At 45.7% G+C, this 19,107-nt stretch overlaps 1 long non-coding RNA gene across 1 annotated transcript in view; it reads right to left on the bottom strand.

The window, feature by feature from the left end:
- The window catches only part of LOC135057647 (uncharacterized), a 381,527-nt gene that overhangs the window by 113,855 nt on the left and 248,565 nt on the right, over positions 1–19,107 (bottom strand). The window contains exon 5 of the long non-coding RNA XR_010244261.1: positions 1,477–1,565. This is a non-coding gene — a long non-coding RNA (uncharacterized LOC135057647). The remainder of the gene's footprint in view (positions 1–1,476; positions 1,566–19,107) is intronic.

Raw genomic sequence — 19,107 nt, 5'->3', positions numbered from 1 at the left:
AATGGCGCTGGTAACATCTGTACAGATACAGATTGGTTCTAGATCCAGCCTGTCAGCACAATCACAGAATGCACCACTCAAGAACCAGTAAAATGATTTCTGCTGTCCCTTTGACTTAACAGTTTACAAATTTTGCAGGGAACTGTAATCATACACAACAAGCTGATCGTGCTGCCATCTCATGCAGATCATCTTTCACTGGTACTGGTCCAAAGGAGGAACAACAACTGCTGATGCATCAGTAAGGCATTTTTCATCTATGAAGCGAGAAATGCATCAATTTTCCACACATTGGACCCTTGCCAATAGCTGATGCTCTATTGTACAGAGAATCTCGGCTGGAGAGTTGGTGCCTTACAGGACAGCTGTAGGAATGAAGAAACGGATGTGCCAGCCATAAAATGACTGGACAAGTGCCATGGCCATTCAAGCAGAAAAATGTATCTGTGAGTCCATGGGGTTCAATTGAACATACACCTGTCTGCACAAAGAATCTTGCATGAATATGCTCTTCACATACTCAGAAAATGAGTATATGCGTATACAAGAGTTGCAGGGTCAAGCGTATTGTAACCAGAGATGCAGAACTGTGTTATAGCTGTGTTAATGTGGCATATGTTAGGAGGCGTATATTTTGCACATAGCGTAGTAAGGTATATGTACATACTGATGATGATGACTTGTAAACCAGGCGCATATGCTACCTATGCAAATATACAGGTGAAGCTGTCCAATTATCTAGGAGCCAAGTCTCAGCAGAAGGCATGATAATATTCAGGTTATTTGCCATAACCAAGACTCGTCTGTATTCTCATCATGTGCTGCTTCCGCTACGGCAACACTGCTATTTTTTCACTCTCCTCACCCAACTGTTCCCCTCCTCTATCCATTTTAAAAGTAGTGGCAACACTGATTTCCTCTGTAGTACATCCACTTCTGTTGAGCTGCTCTGTAAATGCTTTGACTACTGTATGTGACCCACTGGTGGATCCAGTGGGGTTGATAGGGGCGGTCTCCTCTCTAGCAGAGGTGGGCTGCCTGTGGCCACACACTAAATAATCACATAATCATCCACAGCAGTACAATGATTGGTGAATAATACTGGTCATCCAGCAATCAGATTGTGGAAGTGGCCAGAGCTATTCTTCAATCCCTTTTAAATAGTTCATCCACAGCTACAAAGCCCTCAAGAGAAACACGTAAATATTATCTTTACATACTCTCCACCTTCTCTTCAATCTGCCTCTGACCTGCACATTTACATCTTTCTGAAAACCAACTCACTATACCTTCTCCTACCTATGGAAAACCCAACTTTTAATTAGAGATGACGCTGCTGCTCACACCAATACTACTTTCATTGGTATAACTTTTTCCCCGTCCCTATCTCCGCTATGAGACACACTCACTCCTCATATCAGTCCAGCCCATTACCCACCAGGCTGCATGGTCTCCCATGAGCAGGTATTTCCCTACCTTTGGTTTTTATATCCTCTTGCCGTGATGTTCCAGTTTTGTGAATACATTGCTTTGCCAGTATATGGCATTACAGACCACTGTGTTGTCTGAAAAAAAAATAAAACAGTAAGATAATCTGGACCAGGCTCTGTATACATTCCTTTAGGCTAGGTACACATTGTAGCAAGGGTTCGTCTGTCTGGTCGACCCAATGGGTGCCTGCCGATATGGTATGCCACACAGCAGAGCCGGCCCTAACCAATATGATGCCCTAGGCAAGTTTTGGGCTGGAGCACCACCGCTAGTTCCACCACTGACCCTGCACCCCTTTCCCAGAGCCATCACCCCTTGCTCATAGCAGTCCTCATTTTGGTGCTCCTACCCCCTATATTTTAAATAATAAGAATTTACTTACCGATAATTCTATTTCTCGGAGTCCGTAGTGGATGCTGGGGTTCCTGAAAGGACCATGGGGAATAGCGGCTCCGCAGGAGACAGGGCACAAAAGTAAAGCTTTTACAGGTCAGGTGGTGTGTACTGGCTCCTCCCCCTATGACCCTCCTCCAGACTCCAGTTAGGTACTGTGCCCGGACGAGCGTACACAATAAGGGAGGATTTTGAATCCCGGGTAAGACTCATACCAGCCACACCAATCACACCGTACAACTTGTGATCTAAACCCAGTTAACAGTATGATAACAGAGGAGCCTCTGAAAGATGGCTTCCTAAACAATAACCCGAATTAGTTAACAATAACTATGTACAAGTATTGCAGATAATCCGCACTTGGGATGGGCGCCCAGCATCCACTACGGACTCCGAGAAATAGAATTATCGGTAAGTAAATTCTTATTTTCTCTATCGTCCTAAGTGGATGCTGGGGTTCCTGAAAGGACCATGGGGATTATACCAAAGCTCCCAAACGGGCGGGAGAGTGCGGATGACTCTGCAGCACCGAATGAGAGAACTCCAGGTCCTCCTTTGCCAGGGTATCAAATTTGTAAAAATTTACAAACGTGTTCTCCCCTGACCACGTAGCTGCTCGGCAGAGTTGTAATGCCGAGACCCCTCGGGCAGCCGCCCAAGATGAGCCCACCTTCCTTGCGGAATGGGCCTTAACAGATTTAGGCTGTGGCAGGCCTGCCACAGAATGTACAAGTTGAATTTTGTTACAAAACCAACGAGCAATCGACTGCTTAGAAGCAGGTGCACCCAACTTGTTGGGTGCATACAGTATAAACAGCGAGTCAGATTTTCTGACTCCAGCCGTCCTTTAAATGTATATTTTTAAGGCTCTGACAACGTCCAACAACTTGGAGTCCTTCAAGTCGTCTGTAGCCGCAGGCACTACAATAGGCTGGTTCAGGTGAAACGCTGATACCACCTTAGGGAGAAAATGCGGACGCGTCCGCAGCTCTGCCCTATGTCGAATGGAAAATTAAATAAGGGCTTTTATAAGACAAAGCCGCCAGTTCAGATACTCTCCCGGCCGAAGCCAGGGCCAGTAACATAGTCACTTTCCATGTGAGATATTTCAAATCCACATTCTTTAGTGGTTCAAACCAATTGGATTTGAGGAAATCTAAAACTACATTTAGATCCCACGGTGCCACCTTAGGCACCACAGGAGGCTGTATATGCAGTACTCCTTTGATAAAAATCTGGACCTCAGGGACTGAGGCCAATTCTTTGTGGAAGAATATTGATAGGGCCGAAATTTGAACCTTAATAGATCCCAATTTGAGACCCATAGACAATCCTGATTGCAGGAAAAGTAGGAAAACGACCCAGTTGAAATTCCTCCATCGGAGCACTCCGCTGCTCGCACCACGCAACATATTTTCGCCAAATACGGCGATAATGCTTCGCGGTGACTTCCTTCCTTGCCTTTATCAAGGTAGGAATGACTTCTTCTGGAATGCCTTTTCCTTTTAGGATCTGGCATTCAACGCCATGCCGTCAAACGCAGCCGCGGTAAGTCTTGAAAAAGACAAGGACCCTGCTGAAGCAGGTCCCTTCTCAGAAGTAGAGGCCACGGATCGTCCGTGACCATCTCTTGAAGTTCCGGGTACCAAGTCCTTCTTGGCCAATCCGGAGCCACTAGTCTTACTCCTCTTTGCCGTATAATCCTCAATACCTTTGGTATGAGAGGCAGAGGAGGAAACACATATACCGACTGGTACACCCAAGGTGTTACCAGCGCGTCCACAGCTATTGCCTGCGGATCTCTTGACCTGGCGCAATACCTGTCCAGTGTTTTGTTGAGGCGAGACGCCATCATGTCCACCATTGGTTTTACCCAACGGTTTAATAGCATGTGGAAAACTTCTGGATGAAGTCCCCACTCTCCCGGGTGAAGGTCGTGTCTGCTGAGGAAGTCTGCTTCCCAGTTGTCCACGCCCGGGATGAATACTGCTGACAGTGCTATCACGTGATTCTCCGCCCAGCGAAGGATCCTGGCAGCTTCTGCCATTGCCCTCCTGCTTCTTGTGCCGCCCTGTCTGTTTACATGGGCGACTGCCGTGATGTTGTCCGACTGGATCAACACCGGTCTTCCTTGAAGCAGAGGTTCCGCCTGGCTTAGAGCATTGTAGATTGCTCTTAGTTCCAGAATGCTTATGTGAAGAGACTTTTTCAGGCTCGACCACACTCCCTGGAAATTTCTTCCCTGTGTGACTGCTCCCCAGCCTCTCAGGCTGGCATCCGTGGTCACCAGGATCCAATCCTGTATGCCGAATCTGCGGCCCTCCAATAGATGAGCCTCCTGCAACCACCACAGAAGGGATACCCTTGTCCTCGGCGACAGGGTTATCCGCAGGTGCATCTGAAGATGCGACCCTGACCATTTGTCCAACAGATCCCTTTGCATGGAATCTGCCGAAAGGGATTGCTTCGTAAGAAGCTACCATTTTTTCCCAGGACTCTTGTGCATTGATGTACAGACACCTTTCCTGGTTTTAGGAGGTTCCTGACCAGGTCAGATAACTCCTTGGCTTTTTCTTCGGGAAGAAAAACCTTTTTCTGAACTGTGTCCAGAATCATCCCCAGGAACAGCAGACGAGTTGTCGGCATTAATTGGGATTTTGGAATATTCAGAATCCATCCGTGCTGCTTTAGCACCTCTTGAGATAGTGCTAAACCCATCTCTAGCTGTTCTCTGGATCTTGCCCTTATTAGGAGATCGTCCAAGTATGGGATAATTAATACGCCTTTTCTTCGAAGAAGAAATATTATCTCGGCCATTACCTTTGTAAAGACCCGAGGTGCCATGGACAAACCAAACGGCAGCGTCTGAAACTGATAGTGACAGTTTTGTACAACGAACCTGAGGTACCCCTGGTGTGAGGGGTAATTGGAACGTGGAGATACGCATCCTTGATGTCCAAGGATACCATAAAGTCCCCTTCTTCCAGGTTCGCTATCACTGCTCTGAGTGACTCCATCTTGAACTTGAACTTCTTTATGTATAGGTTCAAGGACTTCAGATTTAGAATAGGCCTTACCGAGCCATCCGGCTTCGGTACCACAAATAGAGTGGAATAATACCCCTTCCCTTGTTGTAGAAGAGGTACCTTGACTATCACCTGCTGAGAATACAGCTTGTGAATGGCTTCCAAAACCGTCTCCCTTTCTGAGGGGGACGTTGGTAAAGCAGACTTCAGGAAACGGCGAGGTGGCTCTGTCTCTAATTTCAACCTGTACCCCTGAGATATTATCTGCAGGATCCAGGGATTTACCTGCGAGTGAGCCCACTGCGCGCTGTAATTTTTGAGACGACCGCCTACCGCCCCCGAGTCCGCTTGCGAAGCCCCAGCGTCATGCTGAGGCTTTTGTAGAAGCCGGGGAGGGCTTCTGTTCCTGGGAAGGAGCTGCCTGTTGCTGTCTCTTCCCTCGTCCTCTGCCTCGTGGCAGATATGAATAGCCCTTTGCTCTCTTATTTTTAAAGGAACGAAAGGGCTGCGGTTGAAAGGTCGGTGCCTTTTTCTGTTGGGGAGTGACTTGAGGTAGAAAGGTGGATTTCCCGGCCGTAGCCGTGGCCACCAAATCCGATAGACCGACCTCAAATAACTCCTCTACGCATCGCCTGTCCACTGTCGTGTCCATAAAGCTCTTCTGGCCGAAATGGACATAGCACTTACCCGTGATGCCAGTGTGCAGATATCTCTCTGTGCATCACGCATATAAAGAAATGCATCCTTTATTTGTTCTAACGACAGTAAAATATTGTCCCTGTCCAGGGTATCAATATTTTTGATCAGGGACTCTGACCAAACTACCCCAGCACTGCACATCCAGGCAGTCGCAATAGCTGGTCGTAGTATAACACCTGCATGTGTGTATATACCTTTTTGGATATTTTCCATCCTCCTATCTGATGGATCTTTAAGTGCGTCCGTCTCAGGAGAGGGTAACGCCACTTGTTTTGATAAGCGTGTTAGCGCTTTGTCCACCCTAGGAGGTGTTTCCCAGCGCTCCCTAACCTCTGGCGGGAAAGGGTATAAAGCCAATAACTTCTTTGAAATTAGCAGTTTTTTATCGGGGCACCCCACGCTTCATCACACACGTCATTTAATTCTTCTGATTCGGTAAAAACTACTGGTAGTTTTTTCACACCCCACATAATACCCTGTTTAGTGGTACCTGTAGTATCAGCTAAATGTAACATCTCCTTTATTGCCAAAATCATATAACGTGTGGCCCTACTGGAAAATACGGTTGATTCGTCACCTTCACCACCGGAATCAGTGCCTGTGTCTGGGTCTGTGTCGACCGACTGAGGCAAGGGACGTTTTACAGCCCCTGACGGTGTTTGAGGCGCCTGGACAGACACTAATTGAGTGTCCGGCCGCCTCATGTCGGCAAACGACTGCTTAAGCGAGTTGACGCTATCCCGTAATTCCACAAATAAAGGCATCCATTCTGGTGTCGACCCCCTAGGAGGTGACATCCTCATATTTGGCAATTGCTCCGCCTCCACACCAATAACGTCCTCATACATGTCGACACACACGTACCGACACACAGCAGACACACAGGGAATGCTCTATACGAAGACAGGACCCACTAGCCCTTTGGGGAGACAGAGGGAGAGTCTGCCAGCACACACCAAAAAGCGCTATATATGACAGGGATAGCCTTATGATTAAGTGCTCCCTTATAGCTGCTTTTATATTAATATATTGCCATTTATTCTGCCCCCCCTCTCTGTTATACCCTGTTTCTGTAGTGCAGTGCAGGGGAGAGACCTGGGAGCCTTCCTGACCAGCGGAGCTGTGACAGAAAATGGCGCCGTGTGCTGAGGAGATAGGCCCCGCCCCTTTTTCGGCGGGCTCGTCTCCCGCTATTTAGTACATTTAGGCAGGGGTAAATATCTCCATATAGCCTCTGGGGCTATATGTGAGGTATTTTTAGCCTTTTTAAAGGTTTTCATTTGCCTCCCAGGGCGCGCCCCCCCAGCGCCCTGCACCCTCAGTGACTGCCGTGTGAAGTGTGCTGAGAGGAAAATGGCGCACAGCTGCAGTGCTGTGCGCTACCTTAAGAAGACTGCAGGAGTCTTCAGCCGCCGATTCTGGACCTCTTCTTGCTTCAGCATCTGTGAGGGGGCCGGCGGCGTGGCTCCGGTGACCATCCAGGCTGTACCTGTGATCGTCCCTCTGGAGCTTCATGTCCAGTAGCCAAGAAGCCAATCCATCCTGCACGCAGGTGAGTTCACTTCTTCTCCCCTCTGTCCCTCGTTGCAGTGATCCTGTTGCCAGCAGGAATCACTGTAAAATAAAAAACCTAAGCTAAACTCTCTAAGCAGCTCTTTATGAGAGCCACCTAGAATTGCACCCTTCTCGGCCGGGCACAAAAATCTAACTGGAGTCTGGAGGAGGGTCATAGGGGGAGGAGCCAGTACACACCACCTGACCTGTAAAAGCTTTACTTTTGTGCCCTGTCTCCTGCGGAGCCGCTATTCCCCATGGTCCTTTCAGGAACCCCAGCATCCACTTAGGACGATAGAGAAATATATTTTAAATAGGAACAATGCGCACAGCCCAAAAAGGGGTGTGTTCTTGCTGGGAAGGGGCATGGCCACACAATGGTACCCCCAATTCAAATTAGGCCATATAGTAGTACCACCTTATTCACATTTTATCATGCAATAGTGTCCCCTATTCGCGTTACATCACACATTAGTACCACTTTACATTATATACGTTACTCCTCACAGTAGTGCTCCATATTCACATTACACCACACCGCATTGTTCTTTATTCACATTAGGCCACACAGTAGTGCCCTTTCTATACATTACGCCACACAATAAAGCACCTAATACACATAGTACCACACAGTAAAGCCCCTAAAGGCCCATACACACTAAATGAGTCCCAAGGGGGGACCAAGTGGGGTGCCGGCATCGGCAAGTGCATACACACTTGCTGATGCCAGCAGGGAAGGGAGCGACTGCAGGGGGGCATGACACCCATGCTGCAGCATGGCTGTCATTAACGAGGACCTCCCTCGTCTGTACATATTCATATGAGGGAGAGGGTCGATAACGATGCACATTGTTAACGACATTGAGTGTACACACTGGACGAGATTGTACAAGATCTCGCTCAGATCGGCCCTTCTGAGTGATATCTTTTACTTTCTTATCTAGTGTGTATGAGCCTTTACACATGACACACATTATTAATTTCCTTATAAATGTAATACGCCTTACACATTATGCCAGTCTTTATTAATGCCCTTATACACATAATGTCCCTAACACATATGCCGCACATTATTAATACCCTTATACACATACGGTATTTACACACATAATGTCCCTTACACATATGCCTCACATTATTAATGTATTTATACACATGACACACATAATGCCCCTTACACATATGCCGAACACTATTGCACAACCAATCCACCCGCACACAGCAATCACCCGCCCGCTAATACTGTCATCTCTGCCTCTACTTGGATACAGATGTGTCCTCAGACATCTTGCCTCAATACTCCATGCAGCAGGAAATGCCTTTTTTGCCAAAAAGCTGGGCATCGTTTTGCCAAAAATGCATCTTACAGTATTTGCTTTGCTATATGGCTAGGATGCACAAGCAGCTTCTGCTGATTAAAATGATATGTGGCATGCCTATACTTTGTGTGCAACTGTGGCTGTATCTGCATATGAAATGCTACGGTACAGTGATTTCCAGGAATACCCTGTAACATAGCATTTCATATGCAGACACTGTGCCTTGCTAAAGTGTTCACCCCCACCCCCCTCATTGGCTTTTTACCTATTTTGTTACATTTTGTCAATTACAGATTGTTACATTACAATCTGTAATTGATTTATTTATTATTTTATCTGAATTTTATGTGATGAATATGCACAAAATAATCTAAGTTGGTGAAGCGAAATGAGAAAAAATTCTATACATTTTGCTATGTAGCCCCTCAAAAGTTCTGGTGTAACCAATTACCTTCAGAAGTCACATAATTAGTGAAATGAAGTCCACTTGTGTGCAGTCTAAGTGTCACATGATCTGTCAGTATAAACACACCTTTTCTGAGAGGCCCCAGAGGCTGCAACACCACTAAGCAAGAGGCATGACACCATGAAGACCAAGGAGCTCTCCAAACAAGTCAGGGACAAAGTTGTTGAGAAGTACAAGTCAGGGTTGGGTTATAAAAAAAAATATCAAAATCTTTGATGATCCCCGGAGCACCATCAAAACCATCATCTTCAAATGGAAAGAACATGGTACCACAGCAAACCTGCCAAGAGAGGGTCGGCCACCAGAACTCACAGACCGGGCAAGGAGGGCATTAATCAGAGAGGCAGCACAGAGACCACCCTGAAAGAGCTACAGAGTTCCACAGCAGAGACTGGTGTATCTGCGCATGTGACCACAATAAGCCGTACACTCCATAGAGCTGAGCTTTATGGAAGAGTGGCCAGAAAAAAAGCCATTACTTAGTGTTAAAAATAAGAAGGCACGTTTTGAATTTGCCAAAAGGCATGTGGACGACTCCCCAAATGTATGGAGGAAGGTGCTCTGGTCAATTGAGACTAAAATTTAACTTTTCAGCCACCAAGGAAAATGCTATGTCTGGCGCAAACCCAATACATCCCATCACTCCAAGAACACCATCTCCACAGTGAAACATGGTGGGGGCAGCATCATGCTGTGGGGATGTTTTTCAGCAGCAGGGACTGGGAAACTGTTTCGAGTTGAGGGAAAGATGGATGGTGCTAAATATTCTTCAGCAAAATCTGTTTCAGTGTGCCTGTGATTTGAGACTGGGACGGAGGTTCACCTTCCAGCAGGACAATGACCCGAAGCATACTGCTAAAGCAACACTCAAGTGGTTTAAGGGGAAATATTTAAATGTGTTGGAATGGCCTAGTCAAAGTCCAGATCTCAATCCAATTGAGAATCTGTGGTCAGACTTGAAGATTGCTGTTCACAAGCGGAAACCACTCAACATGAAGGAGCTGGAGCAGTTTTGACTTGAGGAATGGACAAAAATCCCAGTGGCAAGATGTGGCAAGCTCATAGAGAGACTTATCCAAAGCGACTTGCAGCTGTAATTGCCGCAAAAGGTGGCTCTACAAAGTACTGACTTTAGGGGGCTGAATAGTTATGCACGCTGAAGTTTTCTGTTATTTTGTCCTATTTGTTGTTTGCTTCACAATAAAAAAAAAAAACATCTTCAAAGTTGTAGGCATATTCTGTAATTGAAATGATGTAAACCTTCAAACATTCCATTTTAATTCCAGGTTGTGAGGCAACAAAACATGAAAAATGCAAAGGGGGGTGAATACTTTAGCAAGGCACTGTACAGTCACAGTTACACACAGAATATAGGCATGCCGCATACCATTTTAACCAGCAGAAGCTGCTTGTGCCCCTAAAGCATTTGCCTAGTTTGCTTATGCCTAGGGCCGGGTCTGCCACACAGCATACACACTTACCGACCAACAAATATGCCTGATCACAGGAACCGGTTGTGACATCACTGACGGCGGTTCATGCGGCCGGCATATGAGTCAGTCGGCGAGTCGCCATACACACAAATGTGACGATGTATCTGCATGATATTGGCATCCGCTGTGGTGCATGGCCAACGTGATATCACAGACATATTGGGTGTACACACCCACCAATGCACTCAACAATATATACGTTATGGTAAGAACTTACCGTTGATAATGGTATTTCTCCTAAGTCCACAGGTTCCACAGGATAACAATGGGATATGATGGAGCGACATCGGATTGGCACCAAACGATCAAAAGCTTTCAGGCCTCCCAGGATGCAACGGGCCCGTCCATATATCCCCGCCCACTGGCTCATGCAAATCAGTTGTATTCCAAAGCACTAGTCAGGAGTATCATGTAGAGCCCTAATCAAGCGAGAAGAACACACATGCACACCCTTCCGTACAAGAAAGAAGAGGTTAGTGAGTAGAAGGATCCTCAAATCAGGTGCATCAGGGTGGGATCCCTGTGGAACCTGTGGACTTAGGAGAAATACCGTTATCAACGGTAAGTTCTTACCATAACGTATATTTCTCCAGCAGGGTCCACAGGTTATCCACAGGATAACAATGGGATTTCCCAAAGCAATTTAGTGGTGGGGACGCTCCTGATTGGACAGGCGAACCTTACGCCCGAATTCAGCGTCATGAGAGGCAAAAGTATCCAAGGCATAATGTCTAATGAATGTGTTAATGGAAGACCATGTGGCTGCCTTACATATCTGTTCTGCTGAAGCACCATGTTGTGCTGCCCATGAAGGACCTACCTTACGAGTAGAGTGAGCAGAGACATTAGCCGGAACAGGGAGATCAGCTTGAGAGTATGCTTCTGAAATCGTCATTCTAAGCCATCTTGCCAGCGTCTGTTTAGTAGCAGGCCATCCTCTCTTGTGAAATCCGTAGAGAATGAAGAGAGAGTCTGTCTTTCTGATGGCACTGGTATGATCCACGTAGATCCTTAATGCCCGGACCACGTCCAGCGACGCATCTCCCGCAGAAAGTCCCAATACCTGAAAAGCCGGGACTGCAATTTCTTCATTAAGGTGGAATTTAGACACCACGTCAGGAAGATACCCAGATCTAGTTCTGAGAACTGCTTTATCTGGATAAAAAATCAGAAAAGGGGAACGACATTACAGCGCTCCTAAATCTGACACTCATCTAGCTGATGCCATATAGTCAGTAGAAAAAGAACTTTAGCCGTCAACCATTTAAGATCCACTTTATTAAGTGGTTCAAACGGAGCAACTTGCAGAGTTTTGAGGACTAGACTTAAGTCCCAAGATGCTATAGGAGGAACAAAAAGAGGTTGAATGCGCAGCATTCCCTGGAAAAAAGTATGCACATCCTGTAAGTTGGCAATTTTCTTTTGGAACCATACAGTCAATGCTGATACTTGAACTCTCAAGGAAGCCACCTTCAAACCTTTATCCATTCCTGCCTGAAGGATAGCTAAGACCCTGGAAACGCTGAAAGATTTCGGGCCCATACTTCTCTCACTGCACCAATGAATATAGGCCTGCCATATTCTGTGATAAATACGAACGGAGGAGGGTTTCCTTGCTCTGAGCATTGTTTGAATTACCTGTTGTGAGAATCCTTTTGACTTCAGGATAGAGGTTTCAAGAGCCACGCCGTCAAAGACAGTCAATCTAGATGTCTGTGATAACAAGGACCCTGCATCAGTAGATCTGGACGTTGAGGGAGCAGAAGTGGCGCATCCATCGACATTCTCTGCAGATCTGTGTACCAATGTCTTCTGGGCCAAGCCGGAGCTATTAGAATCATGGCACCCTTTGCTTGCTTTATTTTCCTCACCACCCTGGGTAACAGGGTGATCGGAGGAAACAGATACGCCAGATAAAAGTCCCATTTCACTGACAAGGCGTCCACAAAGATCGCTTTGGGATCCTTTGTTCTTGACCTGTATGCGGGCACTTTGTTGTTCAGACAGGACGCCATGAAATCTATCTCTGGCAATCCCCACTTGTCTACTAGAGTCTGAAAGACCTCCAGGTGTAGAGCCCATTCGCTTGCCTGAATGGCGTGTCAACTGAGAAAGTCCGCTTCCCAGTTTAGGACTCCTGGAACGAATACTGCGGACAAGGCTGGGAGATGGAGTTCTGCCCACTTTAGAATGTGACTTACCTCCTTCATTGCTGTTTGGCTGCGGGTTCCTCCCTGATGGTTGAGGTACGCTACTGCCGTTGCATTGTCCAAGTGGATCTGGACTGGTTTTCCTTGAAGAGTGTCCTTTGCCTGAATCAGTGCCATGTATATGGCCCGAAGTTCTAACAGGTTTATTGGCAGGCAACTTTCTTCTGTGGTCCATTGTCCCTGGAACCATAATTTTCCAAACACTGCTCCCCAGCTCTGAAGATTGGCATCTGTTGTCAGGATTTCCCAATCTGATGTCCAAAAGGGTCTCCCTTTGTCTAGATGGGATGTCTGTAGCCACCAGGCTAATGACTTCCTTACCTTTACTGGAAGTACCATCGTCTGTTTCTTTATTGTCTGATGTACTCCATTCCATCTGGCCAGAATCAGACACTGCAGAGGCCTCGAGTGGAATTGCGCATACTCCACCATGTCGAAAGTTGACACTATCAAACCCATCACTCGCATTGCTGCGTGAATTGATACTGTTTGACTGTGTAACAACTGCTGAATCCTTGACTGTACCTTGGATATCTTGTTCCGAGGTAAAAATACTTTCTGCAGACTTGAATCCAGTACAGCCCCCAAGTTAGTCATACGTTGTGACGGAACCAGAGACGACTTTGACCAATTTATGAGCCACCCGTGCCTCTGCAGACATGTTATTGTCTGTTGGAGATGGCACAGGAGCAATTCCTGTGATTGTGCCAGGATTAAAAGGTTGTCGAGGTATCGAAAAATTCTTATCCCTGCTTGCGGAGATAAGCTGCCATAACCACCATGATCTTGGTAAAAACTCTGGGGGCTGTGGCTAACCCAAAGGGTAGGGCCTGGAACTGAAAATGCTGCTGGAGGATGGCAAACCTGAGATAACACTGATGGGACAGTGCAGTAGGAACATGTAGGTATGCAACCTGAATATCCAGGGTGTCAAAGTCAAAAATATTACATAGAGAGAACATACAGACTCCACACATTATGAGTCGCTAAGCTTGCAAATACGCGCAGCGAGCACAGCAATATATGTTAACATACACATTTACACAGACATGCCACAAAGATAAATTCGACACATATTTCATACAGCACATAAATTGAACATATCAAGCGCCAGACATCATAAAGTTTTAAATTATATAATGGAGTAACGTCATGTATGTGTATCATTGGAACGGAGCAAGATGGACATGTCATGCTTGGTGTCAAAGTAACCAGATTAATGTGTAGATTCATTTGATGCCTGTTATTAAGTTGTAGCACATTGCCATGAGTAGATATGATTGAATGTATGAATATTAAGCCAAATTCAACTGACGACAAAGGACATTCCATTTCAAGCATGTGGACAGGAAACTCAGGCCAGCCCTTTTGATGTCTTCAAGGCTTGCATATGAACTGACCAATGACTCATCATGAATGAGAAAGTTCCCTCCCCTAGACTAATAACAAGAAACCTGTGCACGCCCCCAACTCTCAGTGTATTGCTGAACACACACACAGATGGCCCTTTTTGTCCCAGATGCTGAGCGAGATGGAGTGTTGGTTATATTTTGCTGCTGTTAGCTGGAGCTGAGACACAGCTAAAGATGGAGGAACTGGAGCGATTATAAAGTGCATTGAGGGAGATGGTGATGTATTACTGGCCGTGTCTGTATTTGAATTAGTTTGTAATAACTGCTTACTGTATAAACTGTAACCATGTAAATATATATATACTGTACATTGTGATATATTGAATACATATCCTTTTAATAACAAATATATACATCAATGAGCTTTGGAACTCAGATAATGTGTGGTTGTATTGTTTCCTCTTATGGGATGTAGTGTTTTTGCGATGTATAGCGCACATTCATAGCACATGGTAATAAGATGCGCAGGCATCCACAGTATATAATAGAGCTGGCATTTTAAATATTTGTTAGAAAGTAATTTGACTTCAATAGAGGATACCATATAATCCACTGGTTCCAAGGCCAAAACTATGGAGCGTAACGGTCTCCATGTGAAACTGTGGTACTCAAATGTATTTGTTTAACATTTTGAGCTTGAGAATAGGTCGAAAAGACCCTTTTGGCTTCTGAACCAAAAATAGGTTTGAGTAAAAACCCTGTCTCCGTTGTGCAGGGGGTACTGTAATGACTACTCCTGACTGAAGCAATTTCTGAACTGCTTCTTGCAAGGCCCTTGCCTTCGCCTCCACCCAAGATGGGCTGGTGCAGAAGAACCTTCGAGGAGGATGCTTCTTGAAGGGGAAAACATAACCTAGAGATACTGCTTTCACCCAGGCATCTGTTATAAACTGCTGCCAGATCTGTGCAAACTGAAGATGCCGGCCCCCTACCCTGGGGTCCCCCAGGGGGAGGCCCGCACCATCATGCTGATTGCTTATCTTCTGGTTTGGAAGTTGGCCCTCTGGTAGCCCAATGCTTCTTTGACTTACCCAACTTATTGTATTGGGGTTGCTTACGATCACTTTTTCCCTTCGCTTTTCCTTGCGACCGTAAGGGCCGAAAAACTAGATTGCTAGGGTTGATGTCAGCAGGGGGAGTTAGACACTCTCCTGGTCGCTCCTCCTCCCCATAAGAAAGCTTAGGGCTGCTAAAAGGTTTAGGATTATATGTGGAAGGAAACTTGACCTTCTTGGAGTCTGCTTCTGACTCCAGAATATCTGTGAATTCTTTACCAAAAAGAATATTTCCAGCAAAATGCAAAGATTCCAAAACCTTTTTAGATTCTGAATCCGCTTTCCACATACGTAACCAAAGTGCTCTGCGAGCAGCTATTGTTGAGGCTGATGCCCTAGAAGCAATAGTACCCATATCTATTGCCGCTTCTTCCAAGAATACTGCAGCCTGTTTAATACGAGCTACATAGGATTTTTGTTCTCTAGAAGCTGAGAAACCATCCTCTTCCAGTACATCAGCCCAGACAGCCACTGCCTTTGCCATCCAAGTTGAAGCCATAGCTGGCCTTATGACTGCCCCAGACAGAGAAAATATGGTTTTTAGAAAACCATCCACTCTCCTATCCGTGACATCATTTAATGATATTGACGGTAAAGGCAATATAGATTTTCGCACTAATCGAATTACATGCGTATCTACTTTAGGAGCCATCTCCCTTTTTAAACAGCCCCCTGCTGGAAAAGGATAATTGGAATCCCATTATTGGGGTATTCTATATTTTTTATTGGGTGTAGCCCAAGCCTCTTCCATGATTTCCGTCAGCTGGTCTGACCCTGGAAACTCAGTCTTAACTGTTTTGGGACGTTTAAATACAGGTGCCTTGGTTTTTAACACAGGCTCTGCTGAATCCGCTAAGGATAGAATGGCCTTCAGAGCTCTAATTAATTCAGCTATATCCACTGAGCTGAGACCCTCTTCCTCCTCTTCGTATGCTGAAGTAGAGTAAATTGAATTTTCATCTTCCGATGAATCATCTTGTGTAGCCTGTGAAGGTGAAGGTTTACTTACCATCGTTCTATCAGCTTGTTTCATATGAGAAACTGCTGGGGGAATTGATATACCATAGGTAGGGAGCTGCATATATGGGTTAATAGTGTACCCCATTCCTGGTAAGGAAGCTGTAGGAATTACCTGCTCAGCTATACTGGACAAGGTCTGTGCAAACATAGCCCAAGGTGGATCCATCTGTACCTGACGTTGCACAGGGATCTGCCTTGTATTTTGCTGAAAAGCAAAACAATTTGCACATAAACCAACCTGAACCAGATCCTGAGAGGATAATACAGTTTTGCAAGACAAACATGATATGAGTGTTGGTGTTACTGTAAGTGTACCTTCGTTTCTTTTGCCGCTCTTAGACATGATAAATAATCAGCACTTTAACAGTGTACTACACAATTTGTGACTGTAATCACTTTAACCTTCTAAAGTGATATCAATCTGACCCTACCCATGCACCGGCATTGAGGATCAGAAGAAACAACTGACAAACATATATTAAAGTCAGCAATCACACTAGCAGTCAGTCACATGTTATATATTAGTCATATGAGCACATTATCAACTACAAACACATTTTAAAGTATGTAGGAGTACATATTACTGAATCCTGTTTTACACAGATCTAACGTATTCAGACACATTGCGAAGAAAACCACAGTAAATGTACACAGACTCATATGCAATAGGCACTTAACTATTCATTCAGAACAAGTAGATAGAAATTTAGTGCTGTATAGCCCTTACTCAGTAGAGTGGGATACAGGGAGACTCACCTCGCTTCCAGGATCGATCAATACATTAGCGAATGCTAAGTGGATCCAGATGCTACTAGTGTACACTGTAGCTCAGGGAACCTATAGTGAACACAGACGCACCAGTCACACAGCCCAATGCTGCAACCGGGTCTCCTCGTGGTAGCGCTTAGTGAACACAGACGCAGCGGCCTATGCTGCGACCGAGTCCCCTCGTGGTAGCGTCTGGGACAGAAGCAAGGAAACAGTACATGGCGGGAGACTCTGCGGAAACTGGTCATGAACCGGGGAGGAGGGGCGACCAGGAGAGCGTCTAACTCCCCCTGCTGACATCAACCCTAGGGATCGCGGCCTTATACTATTCCTGGTGCCTAAGATCCCTAAGGCCTAGTGCTGGTGCACCCGCTGTGGCAGCCGCGTCAGCTACTGTTTGGTAGTCTCCTCCCAATACAGTGCGGCTGTGTCCGTATTCCATCTGCTAAGCGGAATTGATGCCTTACCTTCTCTCTGTGCTCCGACCACAGCCTGGTAACATCTGCTGGACCTGCTAGTATATCCGACACAGATGCCTGCCGAAACAGCACTGTACTCGTGGGTAAGCGTTGTCGCTGCCCGGCGGAGAGTTGTTGGAGCGACTCTTTCTAAGCGTATGAGACACTGTTTAGAAAAGATCACTCAAAAAATTAGTAAGACTAAAAACATACCATAAGAAAGCTTAGGGCTGCTAAAAGGAACAGCAGCCCTCTGACCATGGTCCGGCTCCTGCCTGATCCAGTGGGTGGGGATATATGGACGGGCCAGTTGCATCCTGGGAGGCCTGAAAGCTTTTGATCGTTTGGTGCCAATCCACTGCCACTCCATCATATCCCATTGTTATCCTGTGGATAATCTGTGGACCCTGCCGGAGAAAGAATGTTTATCAGCTGTATGAACGATTTATTGCATAGCGTGTACTCAGCCGTAGCTATACAGAACATATAGATGTTCTACAAATAAATAATAGCTGTGATCTTCAAGAAAGCGTGTTTGTATATAAGCCAATACTCTCTTCAGAACAATTCCCATCTTACTTCACTACAAGAACTTCTTATCCATTCCAGAATGTATAGTATATTAGTCTCTTCCTGTATAACAGTTATCCATCACATGTCTGATCACTTAATACACTGGAGATCAAACACTCCATGGGGGATGGGGTTGGACGATTGAGTTACCAGCACATTTCCTTGAATCAACTACAGAGAGGCTATAAGATCGGAATGAAATGCGTTTGTTTAAACAGAAAGGAAGAAAAAGGAAATGGCGTACTGAGGAGATGAAACCAAAATATAATTTCATCTTTAATATATGATACACGTCTTAATGTACAGTTATGCCTTTCATTTTAAGCCATAGGAATACTTTTAACTTCTAAATAACAGCAAGTATTAAACAAATGAACACAACTGCCAGCTGCAATGACAGAAACCATAGCACTGATAACAGTATAGGGAAAATCAGCTCTCAGCATATTACTTTGCTCTTTTGAAGATTTCAGAACTATTTTAAACACAATTAAGGAGCAGCCTTCATTCTCTATAAAAGCAATCACTCATTGGTCTAAAAAATACAGTGTAATTACAGCATACTTACCTACTTTTCTCCTCTCTGGGAGATACTCGGAGAGGAGAAGCAGGTGGGCAGCGACGGAGGTGGCCAGGTCAATGATGTCATCAGCCCCCTCCCCCCCCCCCCCCCCCCCCCACTGCACAAGCAAATACCACGATTGGGCGGTATTTGCATATGGGCGGATCTTCAATGGCGCGATTAGCATATAATCGCGTCATTAAGCCCCGCCTCCTCCGTTGGGTCCTCGATTCAGCACAGTTTAGCTCCCCATTCTGCCCACTTTCCTAGTAAGTGGGCAGAATGCGGGAGGGGTGCCCACTCTTCCGGGGCTGCGGGGGACTACCCGAGAAACCGGGCGTCTCCCGCAGAATCCGGGAGAGTAGGCAAGTCTGAATTACAGTAAGTTTATCATTTCTATCACCCTATGGAGGACAGCGGCAGGACTGCTCTGTGTGACTGGTGCATGTGTGACGACACAGACACTGTGCCTGACCAGGAGATCTTAGCAGTCTGGAAACTTTGCTGTTAAAGGAGTATTACATAGAAACATAGGGGTAAATTTACTAAGATGGGAGTTCTATTTAAGAAGGGATGTTGCCCATAGCAATTAATAAAATTCTACTCTC

This window comes from Pseudophryne corroboree, chromosome 3 (genome assembly GCF_028390025.1).
Source record: "Pseudophryne corroboree isolate aPseCor3 chromosome 3, aPseCor3.hap2, whole genome shotgun sequence".
NCBI lineage: Eukaryota > Metazoa > Chordata > Amphibia > Anura > Myobatrachidae > Pseudophryne > Pseudophryne corroboree.
This window is presented reverse-complemented; position numbering and strand designations above follow the sequence as displayed.